Below are 18,288 nucleotides of genomic sequence, written 5' to 3'. Positions count from 1 at the left end.
TAAATGCAATTCCAGTCCACCACCTGAAATCGTTTTCCTGCAATTCTGCCCCGCTTTCAAGTCCTCTTCGCAGCCTTCCTTCAATATATTTTTGGACGATAGCTGTCATTTATAACTCTGCAGGTTTGTGAATTACAGTGCCCCTGAGCTCCTTTCTTCAAATCGCTTTCTTTTGAGCTGGCCACGAACCCGAAGGATTGCTTCAGGCCCTAATCTGGTTCCGGCACGGCATGCTGAGCGTTTGGTTAATTCCTCTTCCTGGTGGGAAGTGAGCGTTAAATTTGCCCGTGCAGACACCTACAGCTAGTCTCTCATTGGTTCTCACTATTCCTGTTCATCTTGCGCAGAAATTGCAAACTGTGCCAAACAGCAGGTTAAAGGCACTGACTCTCCAAGTGGGGAGAGTGTTAGTAAAGTGTCTGGAATTGTGAACCCGAGTAAAAGGGGACAAAAACTGAGATGTATTTGAAAATGTTTCCCGGTCACACGGTGCACCATACTGTGGGTTTCCCATGCATGCTTTAGCTGAAGGAAGAATCGCTTAAACCTGGAGAGTTGGGACCCATGGAATGGTTACCATGTAGTATGACTTTAAATGGTCTGCATTTGCTCATCGAACCTCACCAATGCTATCAGCCCGAAGTGTCCAACCTTATGTCTCACTCAGCTCTGGGTTTAGATGAGGTAAATCCAGGTTGCATCACAAGCCCTGAATGAATTATTTAAGAATTGCTCTCTATTTCACTGTCATTCTTTTTTGTTTTTGTAATTCATTTTGATAATAGGATTTATCGGATTTTCTCTGCTGCCTTCATGCAGCTGTACACACGCTTGATTCTCTTATGGAGACATATAAATCCATGGGTTTGAAGATTCTTACTAGTCAGGTGTATTCCTAGGCGTTGAATATAGGGTGTTTAGCCCATTTCGTTGAGCAAGGGGTAGGTCTTGACTCTTACATATTTGACTTATGGAATGGTATCTGTGCTAATTTCTGTCTCTGGTTTTATGCAGCACCCCAACTCACCTTTCCCCTTAAGCAAACATAAGTTGGTTTTCTAAATTTGAGACCCTGTTCTGTTTTGTAATTCAGTTCATGTGTAGCCAAGATTACATTCGGTGTATTAGTGATATCTTATGATGTTTCATTTTCTGTGTGACTTATTTCACTTAGAATCATCGTACCTGAATCCACTCATTATGCCACGACGGGCCAGATGACATAGATTTCATTGGTGAGTGATATTCCATTGTACGTACGTACCACAACTTCTTTATCCATTTTTCGCTTTCTGGGATATTTAACTTGTACCGTAGACGAGGTTCTTGTAAACAGAGCCGTCTGAAACTTTGGGGTGGCTGTGTGTTTTTGATTTTAATTTCCCTAAGCTATAGGACCATAAGTGGAAGTGCCGTAGGCTCCGTTGCTTTGTTTTTTAGGTGTTTCAGGAAACACAATACACTTCTCCAGAGTGGCTGTTGGCAATTTACATCCCACCCATCAGCATAACAAGGCTCCCTGTTCTCCATGGCCTGTGCTGCCTTTCTGGATTTTACACTTTTTTCAGATGGCCCTTTTGACCAGGGGGCAGTGAGACTTCATTGTAGTGCAGATTTCTTTAACAGGGGACTGGGACCGTTTAGAGTACAGGTTAGCATACGACAACGTTTTAGGGAGAGCGTACGTGTTAGGATACTGGTTAGTGTTATCGTACGGGTTAGGATTAGGGGACGGGCTAGGGTAAGGCTTCGGGTAAGGGTTAGGGTTAGGGTTGGTGTTAGGGTTAGGTAACGGGGACGTTTTAGGGTACAGCTTAGGTTACAACAACTGTTTACGGTGAGCCTACGTGTTAGGGTACGTGTTAGTGTTAGCGTACGGGTTAGGTTTAGGGGACGTGTTAGGGTAATTCTTCGGGTAAGGGTTAGGGTTAGGGTTAGTGTTAGGGGACGTGGATGGTTTAGGGTAAAGGTTAGGGTACGACAATGGTTTAGCGTGAGCATACGTGTTAGGGTACAGGTTAGTTTTAGCGTACGTTTTAGGATAAGGGGACGGGTTAGGGTAAGGCTTCGGGTAAATGTTAAGGTTAGGGTTAGTGGTAGGGTTAGGGTTAGGGTACGGGGATGGTTTAGGGTACAGGTTAGGGCACGACAACGATTTAGCTAGAGCGTACGTGTTATGGTACCTGTTGGTGTTAGCGTACGGGTTAGGATTAGAAGACCGGTTAGGGTAAGGCTTCGGGTAAGGGTTAGGTTTAGGGTTAGGGATAGGGTTAGGGGATGGGAACGGTTAGGGTACAGGTTAGTGTACGACAATGGTTTAGGGTGAGCGTACATGTTAGGGTACAGGTTAGTGTTAGCATACGGTTTAGGATTAGGGGAAGGGTTAGGGTAAGGCTTCGGGTAAAGTTTAGGGTTAAGGTTAGTGTTAGGGTTAGGGTTAGAGGACGGGGACGGTTTGGGGTGCAGGTTAGGCTATGACAACTGCTTAGGGTGAGCGTACGTGTTAGGGTAGGTGTTAGTGTTTGCGTAAGGGTTAGGATTAAGGTACGGGTTAGTGTAAGGCTTCAGGTAAGGGTTAGGTTTAGGGTTAGGGTTAGGGGACGGGCACGGGGACGGGGACAGTTTAGGGTACTGGTTAGGGTACGACAACTGTTTAGGGTGAGCATACGTGTTAGGGTACGGGTTAGTGGTAGCATACGTGTTAGGATTATAGGATGTATTAGTGTAAGGCTTCGGGTAACGGTTAGGGTTAGGGTTAGGGTTAGGGGACGTGGATGGGGACGGGGATGGTTTAGGGTACAGGTTAGTGTACGACAACGGTTTAGGGTGAGCGTACGTGTTAGGGTACGTGTTAGTGTTAGCGTACGGGTTAGGATTAAGGGACGGGTTAGTGTAAGGCTTCGGGTAAGGGTTAGGGTTAAGGTTAGGGTTAGGGGACGGGGACGGTTTAGGGTACAGATTAGTGTACGACAACGTTTTAGGGTGAGCGTATGTGTTAGGGTACAGGTTAGTGTTAGCGTACGGTTTAGGATTAGGGGACGGATTAGGGTAAGGCTTCGGCTAAGGGTTAGGGTTAGGATTAGGGTTAGGGTTAGGGTTAGGGTTAGTTGACGGCGACGGTTTAGGGTACAGGTTAGGGTACGACAACGGTTTAGGGAGAGCGTACGTGTTAGGGTATGGGTTACTGTTAGCGTACGGGTTAGGATTAGTGGATGGGTTAGGGTAAGGCTTCGGGTAAGGGTTAGGGTTAGGGTTAGGGTTAGGGGACGGGGAAGGGGACGGGGACGGTTTAGGTTACAGGTAAGTGTACAAGAACGGTTTAGGGTGAGCGTACGTTTTAGGGTACAGGTTAGTGTTAGTGTACGGGTTAGGATTAGGGGACGGGTTAAGGTAAGGCTTCGGGTAAGGGTTAGGGTTAGGGTTAGGGTTAGGGGACGGGCACGGGGACGGGGACTGTTTAGGGTACATGTTAGGTACGACAACGGTTTAGGGTGAACGTACGTGTTAGGGTAAGGGTTCGTGTTAGCGTGCAGTTTAGGATTAGGGGAAGGGTTAGGGTAAGGCTTTGGGTAAGGGTTAGGGTTAGGGTTACGGTTAGGGTTAGGGTCAGGGGACGGGTACGGGGACGGTTTAGGGTACAGTTTAGCGTACGACAATGGTTTAGGCTGAGCGTACGTGTTAGGGTACGTGTTAGTGTTAGCGTACGGGTTAGGATTGGGGGACGGTTTAGGATAAGGCTTCGGGTAAGGGTTAGGGTTAGGGTTAGGTTAAGGGGACGGGGACGGTTTAGGGTACAGGTTAGGGTACGACAACGGTTTAGGGTGAGCGTATGTGTTAGGGTACAGGTTAGTGTTAGGGTACGGGTTAGGATTAGGGAACGGGTTACGGTAAGGCTTCAGGTAAGGGTTAGGGTTAGGGTTAGTGTTAGAGTTAGGGTTAGGGGACATGGACGGTTTAGGGTACAGGTTAGGGTACGACAACTGTTTAGGGAGAGCGTACGTGTTAGGGTACGGGTTAGTGTTAGCGTACGGGTTAGGATTGGGGACGGTTGAGGGTAAGGCTTCAGGTAAGGGTTAGGGTTAGGGTTAGGGTTAGGGATAGGGGACGGGGACGGTTTAGGGTACAGATTAGTGTACGACAACGGTTTAGGGTGAGCGTACGTGTTAGGGTACGGGTTAGTGTTTGCGTACGGGTTAGGATTAGGGGAAGGGTGAGGGTAAGGCTTCGGGTAAGGGTGAGGGTTAGGGTTAGGCTTAGGGTTAGGGGATGGGCACGGGGACCGTTTATAGTACAGGTTAGTGTACGACAACGGTTTAGGGTGAGCGTACGTGTTAGGGTACGGGTTAGTGTTAGCGTACGGGTTAGGATTAGGGGACGGGTGAGTGTAAGGCTTCGGGTAAGGATTAGGGTTAGTGTTAGTGTTAGGGTTAGGGTTAGGGGACGGGGACGGTTTAGGGTACAGGTTAGGGTATGACAAAGGTTTAGGGTGAGCGTACGTGTTAGGGTACGGGTTAGTGTTAGTGTACGGGTTAGGATTAGGGGACGGGTGAGTGTAAGGCTTCGGGTAAGGGTTAGGGTTAGGGTTAGGGTTAGGGTTAGGGGACGGGGACCGTTTAGGGTACAGGTTATGGTACGTCAACGGTTTAGGGTGAGCGTACGTGTTAGGGTACGGGTTAGTGTTAGTGTACGGGTTAGGATAAGGGGACGGGTGAGGGTAAGGCTTCGGGTAAGGGTTAGGGTTAGGGTTATGGTTAGGGTTAGGGTTAGGGGACGGGGACGGTTTAGGGTACAGGTTAGGGTACGACAACGGTTTAGGGTGAGCGTACGTGTTACGGTATGGGTTAGTGTTAGCGTACGGGTTAGGATTAGGTGACGGGTGAGGTTAAGGCTTCGGGAAAGGGTTAGGGTTAGGGTTAGGGGACGGGGCCGGTTTAGGGTACAGGTTAGGGTACGACAACGGTTTAGGGTGAGCGTACGTGTTAGGGTACGGGTTAGTGTTAGCTTATGGGTTAGGATTAGGGGACGGGTGAGGGTAAGGGTTAGGGTTAGGGTTAGGTTTAGGGTTAGGGTTAGGGGACGGGGACGGTTTAGGGTACAGGTTATGGTACGACAACGGTTTAGGGTGAGCGTACGTGTTAGGGTACGGGTTAGTGTTAGCGTACGCGTGAGGATTATGGGACGGGTGAGTGTAAGGCTTCGGGTAAGGGTTAGGGTTAGGGTTAGGGTTAGGGTTAGGGGACGGGGACGGTTTAGGGTTCAGGTTAGGGTACGACAACGGTTTAGGGTGAGCGTACGTGTTAGGGTACGGTTTAGTGTTGGGGTACGGGTTAGGATTAGGGAACGGGTGAGGGTAAGGCTTCGGGTAAGGGTTAGGGTTAGGGTTAGGGGACGGGGACGGGGACGGTTTAGGGTACAGGTTAGGGTACAACAACGGTTTAGGGTGAGCTTACGTGTTAGGGTACGGGTTAGTGTTAGCGTACAGGTTAGGATTAGGGGACGGGTGAGGGTAAGGGTTAGGGTTAGGGTTAGGGTTAGGGGACGGGGACAGTTTAGGGTACAGGTTAGGGTACGACAACGGTTTAGGGTGAGCGTACGTGTTAGGGTACGGGTTAGTGTTAGCGTAAGGGTTAGGATTAGGGGACGGGTGAGGGTAAGGCTTCGGGTAAGGGTTAGGGTTAGGTTTAGGGGACGGGGAAGGGGACGGGGGCGGTTTAGGGTACAGGTTAGTGTACGACAACAGTTTAGGGTGAGCGTACGTGTTAGGGTACGGGTTAGTGTTAGCGTACGGGTTAGGATTAGGGGACGGGTGAGGGTAAGGCTTCGGGTAAGGGTTAGGGTTAGGGGACGGGGACGGGGACGGGGACGGTTTAGGGTACAGGTTAGGGTACGACAACGGTTTAGGGTGAGCGTACATGTTAGGGTACGGGTTAGTGTTAGCGTACGGGTTAGGATTAGGGGACGGGTGAGGGTAAGGCTTCGGGTAAAGGTTAGGGTTAGGGTTAGGGTTAGGGTTGGGGACGGGGACGTGGACGGTTTAGGATACAGGTTAGGGTACGACAACAGTTTAGGGTGAGCGTACGTGTTAGGGTACGTGTTAGTGTTAGCTTACGGGTTAGGATTAGGGGCCGGGTGAGTGTAAGACTTCGGGTAAGGGTTAGGGTTAGGGTTAGGGTTAGGGTTAGGGTTAGGGGACGGGGACGGTTTAGGGTACAGGTTAGTGTACGTCAACGGTTTAGGGTGAGCGTACGTGTTAGGGTACGGGTTAGTGTTAGCGTACGGGTCAGGATTAGGGGACGGGTGAGGGTAAGGCTTCGGGAAAGGGTTAGGGTTAGGTTTAGGGTTAGGGTTAGGGAACGGGGACGGTTTAGGGTACAGATTAGGGTACGACAACGGTTTAGGGTGAGCGTACGTGTTAGGGTATGGTTTAGTGTTAGCGTACGGGTGAGGATTAGGGGACGGCTGAGTGTAAGGCTTCGGGTAAGGGTTAGGGTTAGGGTTAGGGTTAGGGTTAGGGGACGGGGACGGTTTAGGGTACAGTTTAGGGTACGACAACAGTTTAGGGTGAGCGTACGTGTTAGGGTACTGGTTAGTGTTAGCGTACGGGTTAGGATTAGGAGACGGGTGAGGGTAAGGCTTCGGTTAAGGGTTAGTGTTAGGGTTAGGGTTAGGGTTAGTTGACGGGGACGGTTTAGGGTACAGGTTGGGTACGACAACGGTTTAGGGTGAGCGTAAGTGTTAGGGTACGGGTTAGTGTTAGCGTACGGGTTAGGATGAGGGGACGGGTGAGGGTAAGGTTTCGGGTAAGTGTTAGTGTTAGGGTTAAGGTTAGGGTTAGGGTACGGGGACGGTTTAGGGTACAGGTTAGGGTACGACAACGATTTAGGGTGAGCGTACGTGTTAGGGTACTGGTTAGTGTTAGCGTACGGGTTAGGATTAGGGGACGGGTGAGGGTAAGGCTTCCGGTAAGGGTTAGGGTTAGTGTTAGGATTAGGGTTAGGGGACGGGGACGGTTTAGGGTACAGGTTAGGCTAAGACAACGGTTTAGGGTGAGCGTACGTGTTAGGTTACGGGTTAGTGTTAGCGTACGGGTTAGGATTAGGGGACGGGTGAGGGTAAGGCTTCGGGTAAGTGTTAGGGTTAGGGTTAGGGTTAGGGTACGGGGACGGTTTAGGGTACAGGTTAGGGTACGACAACGATTTAGGGTGAGCGTACGTGTTAGGGTACGGGTTAGTGTTAGCGTACGGGTTAGGATTAGGGGACGGGTGAGGGTAAGGCTTCGGGTAAGGGTTAGGGTTAGTGTTAGGGTTAGGGTTAGGGGACGGGGATGGTTTAGGGTACAGGTGAGGCTACGACAACGGTTTAGGGTGAGCGTACGTGTTAGGGTACGGGTTAGTGTTAGCGTACGGGTTAGGATTAGGGGACGGGTGAGGGTAAGGCTTCAGGTAAGGGTTAGGGTTAGGGTTAGTGGACGGGGATGGGGACGGCGACGGGGACGGTTTAGGGTACGGGTGAGGGTACGACAACGATTTAGGGTAAGCGTACGTGTTAGGGTACGGGTTAGTGTTAGCGTACGGGTTAGTATTAGGGGACGGGTGAGGGTAAGGCTTCAGGTCAAGGTTAGGGTTAGGGTTAGGGGACGGTGACGGGGACGGTTTAGGGTACAGGTTAGGGTACGACAGCGGTTTAGTGTGAGCGTACGTGTTAGGGTACGGGTTAGTGTTAGCGTACGGGTTAGGATTAGGGGACGGGTCAGGGTAAGGCTTCGGGTAAGGGTTAGGGTTAGGGTTAGGGTTAGTGTTAGGGGACGGGGACGGTTTAGGGTACAGGTTAGGGTACGACAACGGTTTAGGGTGAGCGTACGTGTTAGGGTATGGCTTAGTGTTAGCGTACGGGTTAGGATAAGGGGACGGGTGAGTGTAAGGCTTCGGGTAAGGGTTAGGGTTAGGGTTAGGGTTAGGGTTAGGGGACGGGGACGGTTTAGGGTACAGGTTAGGGTACGACAACGGTTTAGGGTGAGCGTACGTGTTAGGGTGCGGGTTAGTGTTAGCGTACGGGTTCGGATTAGGGGACGGGTGAGGGTAAGTCTTCGGGTAAGTGTTAGGGTTAGGGTTAGGGTTAGGGTACGGGGACGGTTTAGGGTACAGGTTAGGGTACGACAACGATTTAGGGTGAGCGTACGTGTTAGGGTACGGGTTAGTGTTAGCGTACGGGTTAGAATTAGGGGACGGGTGAGGGTAAGGCTTCGGGTAAGGGTTAGGGTTAGGGTTAGGGTTAGGGGACGGTGACGGTTTAGGGTACAGGTTAGGCTACGACAACGGTTTAGGGTGAGCGTACGTGTTAGGGTACGGGTTAGTGTTAGCGTACGGGTTAGGATTAGGGCACGGGTGAGGGTAAGGCTTTGGGTAAGGGTTAGGGTTAGGTTTAGGGTTAGGGTTAGGGTTAGGGGACGGGGACAGGGACGGTTTAGGGTACAGGTTAGGGTACGACAACGGTTTAGGGTGAGCGTACATGTTAGGGTATGGGTTAGTGTTAGCATACGGGTTAGGATTAGGGGACGGGTGAGGGTAAGGCTTCGGGTAAGGGTTAGGGTTAGGGTTAGGGGACGGGGACAGGGACGGGGACGGTTTAGGGTACAGGTTAGGGTACGACAAAGATTTAGGGTGAGCGTACGTGTTAGGGTACGGGTTAGTGTTAGCGTACGGGTTAGGATAAAGGGACGGGTGAGGGTAAGGCTTCGGGTAAGGGTTAGGGTTAGGGTTAGGGTTAGGGTTAGGGGACGGGGACGGTTTAGGGTACAGGTTAGGGTACGAGAACGGTTTAAGGTGAGTGTACGTCTTAGGGTATGGGTTAGTGTTAGCGTACGGTTTAGGATTAGGGGACGGGTGAGGGTAAGGCTTCGGGTAAGTTTTAGGGTTAGGGTTAGGGTTAGGGTTAGGGTTAGGGTACGGGGACGGTTTAGGGTACAGGTTAGGGTACGACAACGATTTAGGGTGAGCGTACGTGTTAGGGTACGGGTTAGTGTTAACGTACGGGTTAGGATTATGGGACAGGTGAGGGTAAGGCTTCGGGTAAGGGTTAGGGTTAGGGTTAGGGTTAGTGGACGGGACGGTTTAGGGTACAGGTTAGGCTACGACAACGGTTTAGGGTGAGCGTACGTGTTAGGTTACGGGTTAGTGTTAGCGTACGGGTTAGGATTAGGGGACGGGTGAGGGTAAGGCTTCGGGTAAGGGTTAGGATTAGGGTTAGGGTAAGGGTTAGGGGACGGGGACGGTTTAGGGTACAGGTTAGGGTACGACAACGGTTTATGGTGAGCGTACGTGTTAAGGTACGGGTTAGTGTTAGAGTACGGGTTAGGATTAGGGGACGGGTGAGGGTAAGGCTTCGGGTAAGTGTTAGGGTTAGGGTTAGGGTTAGGGTTAGGGTTCGGGTACGGTTTAGGGTACAGGTTAGGGTACGACAACGATTTAGGGTGAGCGTACGTGTTAGGGTACGGGTTAGTGTTAGCGTACGAGTTAGGATTAGGGGACGGGTGAGGTTAAGGCTTCGGGTAAGGGTTAGGGTTAGGGTTAGGGTTAGGGTTAGGGGACGGGGACGGTTTAGGGTACAGGTTAGGCTACGACAACGGTTTAGGGTGAGCGTACGTGTTAGGGTACGGGATAGTTTTAGCGTACGGGTTAGGATTAGGGGACGGGTGTGGGTAAGGCTTCGGGTAAGGGTTAGTGTTAGGGTTAGGGTTAGGGTTAGGGGACGGCGACAGGGACGGTTTAGGGTACAGGTTAGGGTACGACAACGTTTTAGGGTGAGCGTACATGTTAGGGTATGGGTTAGTGTTGCGTACGGGTTAGGATTAGGGGACGGGTGAGGGTAAGGCTTCGGGTAAGGGTTAGGGTTAGGGGACGGGGACGGGGACGGGGACGGGGACGGTTTAGGGTACAGGTTAGGGTACGACAACAGTTTAGGGTGAGCGTACGTGTTAGGGTACGGGTTAGTGTTAGCGTACGGGTTAGGATTAGGGGACTCGTGAGGGTAAGGCTTCGGGTAAGTGTTAGGGTTCGGGTTAGGGTTAGGGTTAGGGTTAGGGTACGGGGACGGTTTAGGGTACAGGTTAGTGTACGACAACGATTTAGGGTGAGAGTACGTGTTAGGGTACGGGTTAGTGTTAGCGTACGGGATAGGATTAGGGGACGGGTGATGGTAAGGCTTCGGGTAAGGGTTAGGGTTAGGGTTAGGGTTAGGGTTAGGGGACGGGGACGGTTTAGGGTACAGGTTAGGGTATGAAAACGGTTTAGGGTGAGCTTACGTGTTAGGATACGGGTTAGTGTTAGCGTAAGGTTTAGGATTAGGGGACGGGTGAGGGTAAGTCTTCGGGTAAGGGTTAGGGTTAGGGTTAGGGTTAGGGTTAGGGGACGGGAACGGTTTAGGGTACAAGTTAGGGTACGACAACGGTTTAGGGTGAGCGTACGTGTTAGGTTACGGGTTAGTGTTAGCGTACGGGTTAGGATTAGGGAACGGGTGAGGGTAAGGCTTCGGGTAAGTGTTAGGGTTAGGGTTAGGGTTAGGGTTAGGGTACGGGGACGGTTTAGGGTACAGGTTAGGGTACGACAACGATTTAGGGTGAGCGTACGTGTTAGGGTACGGGTTAGTGTTAGCGTACGGGTTAGGATTAGGGGACGGGTGAGGGTAAGACTTCGGGTAAGGGTTAGGGTTAGGGTTACGGTTAGGGGACGGGACGGTTTAGGGTACAGGTTAGGCTACGACAACGGTTTAGGGTGAGCGTACGTGTTAGGTTACGGGTTAGTGTTAGCGTACGGGTTAGGATTAGGAGACGGGTGAGGGTAAGGCTTCGGGTAAGGATTAGGGTTAGGATTAGGGTTAGGTTTAGGGGACGGGGACGGTTTAGGGTACACTTTAGGGTACGACAACGGTTTAGGGTGAGCGTACGTGTTAGGGTACCGGTTAGTGTTAGCGTACGGGTTAGGATTAGGGGACGGGTGAGGGTAAGTCTTCGGGTAAGTGTTAGGTTTAGGGTTAGGGTTAGGGTTAGTGTTCGGGGACGGTTTAGGGTACAGGTTAGGGTACGACAACGATTTAGGGTGAGCGTACGTGTTAGGGTACGGGTTAGTGTTAGCGTACGAGTTAGGATTAGGGGACGGGTGAGGGTAAGGCTTCGGGTAAGGGTTAGGGATAGGGTTAGGGTTAGGTTTAGGGGACGGGGACGGTTTAGGGTACAGGTTAGGCTGCGACAACGTTTTAGGGTGAGCGTACGTGTTAGGGTACGGGTTAGTGTTAGCGTACGGTTTAGGATTAGGGGACGGGTGAGGGTAAGGCTTCGGGTAAGGGTTAGGGTTAGGGTTAGGGCTAGGGTTAGGGTTAGGGGACGGGGACAGGGACAGTTTAGGGTACAGGTTAGGGTATGGGTTAGTGTTAGCGTACGGGTTAGGATTAGGGGACGGGTGAGGGTAAGGCTTCGGGTAAGGTTTAGGGTTAGGGTTAGGGGACGGGGACGGGGACGGGGACGGGTTCGGGTTAGGGTTAGGGTTAGGGGACGGGGACGGGGACGGTTTAGGGTCCAGGTTAGGGTACGACAAAGGTTTAGGTTGAGCGTACGTGTTAGGGTACGGGTTAGTGTTAGCGTACGGGTTAGGATTAGGGGACGGGTGAGTGTAAGTCTTCGGGTAAGTGTTAGGGTTAGGGTTAGGTTTAGGGTTAGTGTTCGGGGACGGTTTAGGGTACAGGTTAGGGTACGACAACGATTTAGGGTGAGCGTACGTGTTAGGGTACGGGTTAGTGTTAGCGTACGAGTTAGGATTAGGGGACGGGTGAGGGTAAGGCTTCGGGTAAGGGTTAGGGATATGGTTAGGGTTAGGGTTAGGGGACGGGGACGGTTTAGGGTACAGGTTAGGCTGCGACAACGTTTTAGGGTGAGCGTACGTGTTAGGGTACGGGTTAGTGTTAGCGTACGGTTTAGGATTAGGGGACGGGTGAGGGTAAGGCTTCGGGTAAGGGTTAGGGTTAGGGTTAGGGCTAGGGTTAGGGTTAGGGGACGGGGACAGGGACGGTTTAGGGTACAGGTTAGGGTATGGGTTAGTGTTAGCGTACGGGTTAGGATTAGGGGACGGGTGAGGGTAAGGCTTCGGGTAAGGGTTAGGGTTAGGGGACGGGGACGGGGACGGGGACGGGTTAGGGTTAGGGTTAGGGTTAGGGGACGGGGACGGGGACGGTTTAGGGTCCAGATTAGGGTACGACAACGGTTTAGGTTGAGCGTACGTGTTAGGGTACGGGTTAGTGTTATCGTACGGGTTAGGATTAGGGGACGGGTGAGGGTAAGGCTTCGGGTAAGGATTAGGGTTAGGGTTAGGGGACGGGGATGGGTACTGGGACGGTTTAGGGTACAGGTTAGGGTACAACAACGGTTTAGGGTGAGCTTACGTGTTAGGGTACGGGTTAGTGTTAGCGTACAGGTTAGGATTAGGGGACGGGTGAGGGTAAGGGTTAGGGTTGGGGTTAGGGTTAGGGTTAGGGTTAGGGTTAGGGGACGGGGACGGTTTAGGGTACAGGTTAGGGTATGACAACAGTTCAGGGTGAGCGTACGTGTTAGGGTACGGGTTAGTGTTAGCGTACGGGTTAGGATTAGGGGACGGGTGAGGGTAAGGCTTCGGGTAAGGGTTAGGGTTAGGGTTAGGGTTAGGTTTAGGGGACGGGGACAGGGACGGGGACGGTTTAGGGTACAGGTTAGGGTACGACAACGGTTTAGGGTGAGCGTACGTGTTAGGGTACGGTTTAGTGTTAGCGTACGGTTTAGGATTAGGGGACGGGTGAGGGTAAGGCTTCGGGTAAGGGTTATGGTTAGGGTTAGGGTTAGGGGACGGGGACAGGGACGGTTTAGGGTTCAGGTTAGGGTACAACAACAGTTTAGGTTGAGCGTACGTGTTAGGTTACGGGTTAGTGTTAGCGTACGGGTTAGGATTAGTGGACGGGTGAGGGTAAGGTTTCGAGTAAGGGTTAGGGTTAGGGTTAGGGTTAGGGTTAGGGTTAGGGGACGGGGACGGTTTAGGGTACAGGTTAAGGTACGACAACGGTTTAGGGTGAGCGTACGAGTTAGGGTACGGGCTAGTGTTAGCGTACGGGTTAGGATTAGGGGAAGTGTGAGGGTAAGGCTTCGGGTAAGTGTTAGGGTTAGGGTTAGGGTTAGGGTTAGGGGACGGGCACGGGGACGGTTTAGGGTACAGGTTAGGGTATGACAACGGTTTAGGGTGAGCGTACGTGTTAGGGTATTGGTTAGAGTTAGCGTACGGGTTAGGATTAGGGGACGGGTGAGGGTAAGGCTTCGGGAAAGGGTTAGGGTAAGGGTTAGGGTTAGGGTTAGGATTAGGGCTAGGGGACGGGGACGGTTTAGGGTACAGGTTAGTGTACGTCAACGGTTTAGGGTGAGCGTACGTGTTAGGGTACGGGTTAGTGTTAGTGTACGGGTTAGGATTAGGGGACGGGTGAGTGTAAGGCTTCGGGTAAGGGTTAGGGTTAGGGTTAGGGTTAGGGGACGGGGACGGTTTAGGGTACAGGTTAGGGTACGACAACGGTTTAGGGTGAGCGTACGTGTTAGGGTACGGGTTAGTGTTAGCGTACGGGTGAGGATTAGGGGACGGTGAGTGTAAGGCTTCGGGTAAGGGTTAGGGTTAGGGTTAGGTTAGGGTTACGGTTATGTAACGGGGACGGTTTAGGGTACAGGTTAGGGTACGACAATGGTTTAGGGTGAGCGTACGTGTTAGGGTACGGGTTAGTGTTAGCGTACGGGTTAGGATAAGGGGACGGGTGAGGGTAAGGCTTCGGGTAAGGGTTAGGGTTAGGGTTAGGGTTAGGGTTAGGGGACGGGGACGGTTTAGGGTACCGGTTAGGGTACGTCAACGGTTTAGGGTGAGGGTACGTGTTAGGGTACGGGTTAGTGTTAGCGTACGGGTTAGGATTAGGGGACGGGTGAGGGTAAGGCTTCGGGTAAGTGTTAGGGTTAGGGTTAGGGTTACGGTTAGGGTTAGGGTACGGGGACGGTTTAGGGTACAGGTTAGGGTACGACAATGTTTTAGGGTGAGCGTACGTGTTAGGGTACGGGTTAGTGTTAGCGTACGGGTTAGGATTAGGGGACGGGTGAGGGTAAGGCTTCGGCTAAGGGTTAGGGTTAGGGTTAGGGTTAGGGGACGGGGACGGTTTAGGGTATAGGTTAGGCTACGACAACGGTTTAGGGTGAGCGTACGTGTTAGGGTAGGGGTTACTGTTAGCGTACAGGTTAGGATTAGGGGACGGGTAAGGGTAAGGCTTCGGGTAAGGGTTAGGGTTAGGGTTAGGGTTAGGGTTAGGGTTAGGGGACGGGTACAGGGACGGTTTAGGGTACAGGTTAGGGTACGACAACTGTTTAGCACGAGCGTAAATGTTAGGGTATGGGTTAGTGTTAGCGTACGGGTTAGGATTAGGGGACGGGTGAGGGTAAGGCTTCGGGTAAGGGTTAGGGTTAGGGTTAGGGGACGGGGACGGGGACGGGGACGGTTTAGGGTACAGGTTAGGGTACGACAACGGTTTAGGGTGAGCGTACGTGTTAGGGTACGGGTTAGTGTTAGCGTACGGGTTAGGATTAGGGGACGGGTGAGGGTAAGGCTTCGGATAAAGGATAGGGTTAGGGTTAGGGTTAGGGTTGGGGACGGGGACGGGGACGGTTTAGGGTACAGGTTAGGGTACGACAACAGTTTAGGGTGAGCGTACTTGTTAGGGTACGGGTTAGTGTTAGCTTACGGGTTAGGATTAGGGGACGGGTGAGTGTAAGGCTTCGGGTAAGGGTTAGGGTTAGGGTTAGGGTTAGGGTTAGGGTTAGGGTTAGGGTTAGGGGACGCGGACGGTTTAGGGTACAGGTTAGTTACGTCAACGGTTTAGGGTGAGCGTACGTGTTAGGGTACGGGTTAAGGTTAGCGTACGGGTTAGGATTAGGTGACGGGTGAGGGTAAGGCTTTGGGTAAGGGTTAGGGTTAGGGTTAGGGTTCGGGTTAGGTTTAGGGGACGGGGACGGTTTAGGGTACAGATTAGGGTACGACAACGGTTTAGTGTGAGCGTACGTGTTAGGGTACGGGTTAGTGTTAGCGTACGGGTTAGGATTAGGGGACGGGTGAGGGTAAGGCTTCGGGTAAGGGTTAGGGTTAGGGTTAGGGTTAGGGTATGGGGACGGTTTAGGGTACAGGTTAGGGTACGACAAAGATTTAGGGTGAGCGTACGTGTTAGGGTACGGGTTAGTGTTAGCGTACGGGTTAGGATTAGGGGACGGGTGAGGGTAAGGCTTCGGGTAAGGGTTAGGGTTAGTGTTAAGGTTAGGGTTAGGGGACGGGGACGGTTTAGGGTACAGGTTAGGCTACGACAACGGTTTAGGGTGAGCGTACGTGTTAGGGTACGGGTTAGTGTTAGCGTACGGGTTAGGATTAGGGGACGGGTGAGGGTAAGGCTTTGGGTAAGGGTTAGGGTTAGGGTTAGGGGACGGGGATGGGGACGGTTTAGGGTACAGGTGAGGGTACGACAACGATTTAGGGTAAGCGTACATGTTAGGGTACGTGTTAGTGTTAGCGTACGGGTTAGGATTAGGGGACGGGTGAGGGTAAGGCTTCGGGTAAAGGTTATGGTTAGGGTTAGGGTTAGGGTTAGGGGACGGGGACGGGGACGGTTTTGGGTACAGGTTAGAGTACGACAACGGTTTAGGGTGAGCGTACGTGTTAGGGTACGGGTTAGTGTTAGCGTACGGATTAGGATTAGGGGACGGGTCAGGGTAAGGCTTCAGGTAAGGGTTAGGGTTAGGGTTAGGGTTAGTGTTAGGGGACGGGGACGGTTTAGGGTACAGGTTAGGGTACGACAACGGTTTAGGGTGAGCGTACGTGTTAGGGTACGGGTTAGTGTTAGCGTACGGGTTAGGATTAGGGGACGGGTGAGTGTAAGGCTTCGGGTAAGTGTTAGGGTTAGGGTTAGGGTTAGGGGACGGGGACGGTTTAGGGTACAGTTTAGGGTACGACAACGATTTAGGGTGAGCGTACGTGTTAGGGTACGGGTTAGTGTTAGCGTACGGGTTAGGATTAGGGGACGGGTGAGGGTAAGGCTTCGGGTAAGGGTTAGCGTTAGGGTTAGGGTTAGGGTTAGGGTTAGGGGACGGGGACAGGGACGGTTTAGGGTACAGGTTAGGGTACGACAACGGTTTAGGGTGAGCGTACATGTTAGGGTATGGGTTAGTGTTAGCGTACGGGTTAGGATTAGGGGACGGGTGAGGGTAAGGCTTCGGGTAAGGGTTAGGGTTAGGGTTAGGGGACGGGGACAGGGACGGGGATGGTTTAGGGTACAGGTTAAGGTACGACAACGATTTAGGGTGAGCGTACGTGTTAGGGTACGGGTTAATGTAAGCGTACGGGTTAGGATAAGGGGACGGGAGAGGGTAAGGCTTCGGGTAAAGGTTAGGGTTAAGGTTAGGGTTACGGTTAGGGGACGGGGACGGGGACGGTTTAGGGTACAGTTATGGGTACGACAACGGTTCAGGGTGAGCGTACGTGTTAGGGTACGGGTTAGTGTTAGCGTACGGGTTAGGATTAGGGGACGGGTGAGTGTAAGGCTTCGGGTAAGGGTTAGGGTTAGGGTTAGGGTTACGGGACAGGGACGGTTTAGGGTACAGGTTAGGGTACGACAACGGTTTAGGGTGAGCGTACGTGTTAGGGTACGGGTTAGTGTTAGCGTACGTGTTAGGTTTAGGGGACAGGTGAGGGTAAGGCTTCGGGAAAGGGTTAGGGTTAGGGTTAGGGTTAGGGGACGGGCACGGGGAAGGTTTAGGGTACAAGTTAGTGTACGACAACGGTTTAGGGTGAGGGTACGTGTTAGGGTACGGGTTAGTGTTAGCGTATGGGTTAGGATTAGGGGACGGGTTAGGGTAAGGCTTCGGGTAAGGGTTAGGGTTAGGGTTAGGGTTAGGGTTAGGGGACGGGGACGGTTTAGGGTACAGGTTAGGGTACGACAACTGTTTAGGGTGAGCATACGTGTTAGGGTACGGGTTAGTGTTAGCGTACGGGTTAGAATTAGGGGACGGGTGAGGGTAAGGCTTCGGGTAAGGGTTAGGGTTAGGGTTAGGGTTAGGGTTAGGGTTAGGGGACGGGGACGGTTTAGGGTACAGGTTAGGGTACGACAACGGTTTAGGGTGAGCGTACGTTTTTGGGTACGGGTTAGTGTTAGCGTACGGGTTAGGATTAGGGGACGGGTGAGGGTAAGGCTTCGGGTAAGGGTTACGGTTAGGATTAGGGTTAAGGTTAGGGTTAGGGGCGGGGACGGTTTAGGGTACAGGTTAGGGTACGACAACGGTTTAGGGTGAGCGTACGTGTTAGGGTACGTGTTAGTGTTTGCGTACGGGTGAGGATTAGAGGACGGATGAGTGTAAGGCTTCGGGTAAGGGTTAGGGTTAGGGGACGGGGACGGTTTAGGGTAAGGTTAGGGTACGACAACGATTTAGGGTGAGCGTACGTGTTAGGGTAGGGGTTAGTGTTAGCGTACGTGTTAGGATTAGGGGACGGGTGAGGGTAAGGCTTCGGGTAAGGGATAGGGTTAGGGTTAGGGTTAGGGGACTGGGACGGTTTAGGGTACAGGTTAGGATATGACAACGAGTTAGGGTGAGCGTACGTGTTAGGGTATGGGTTAGTGTTAGCGTACGGGTTAGGATTAGGGGACGGGTGAGGGTAAGGCTTCGGGTAAGGGTTAGGGTTAGTGTTAGGGTTAGGGTTAGGGTTACGGGACGGGGACCGGGACGGCGCCGGTTTAGGGTACAGGTTAGTGTACGACAACGGTTTAGGGTGAGCGTACGTGTTAGGGTACGGTTTAGTGTTAGCGTACGGGTTAGGATTAGGGGACGTGTGAGGGTAAGGCTTCGGGTAAGCGTTAGGGTTAGGGTTAGGGTTAGGGGACGGGGACGGTTTAGGGTACAGGTTAGGGTACGACAACGGTTTAGGTTGATCGTACGTTTTAGGGTACGGGGTAGTGTTAGAGTACGGGTTAGGATTAGGGGACGGGTGAGGGTAAGGCTTCGGGTAAGGGTTAGGGTTAGGGTTAGGGGACGGGGACGGTTTAGGGTACAGCTTAGGGTACGACAACGGTTTAGGGTGAGCGTACGTGTTAGGGTACGGGTTAGTGTTAGCGTACGGGTTAGGATTAGAGGACGGGTGAGGGTAAGGCTTCGGGTAAGGGTTAGGGTCAGGGTTAGGGTTAGGGTTAGGGGACGCGGACGGTTTAGGGTACAGG

The sequence above is a fragment of the Delphinapterus leucas genome, chromosome 6, assembly GCF_059928025.1.
Source record: "Delphinapterus leucas isolate spDelLeu-1000000601 "Yukka" chromosome 6, BTC_Dleu_Yukka2, whole genome shotgun sequence".
Classification (NCBI taxonomy): domain Eukaryota; kingdom Metazoa; phylum Chordata; class Mammalia; order Artiodactyla; family Monodontidae; genus Delphinapterus; species Delphinapterus leucas.
Note: the sequence above shows the minus strand (reverse complement) of the source record.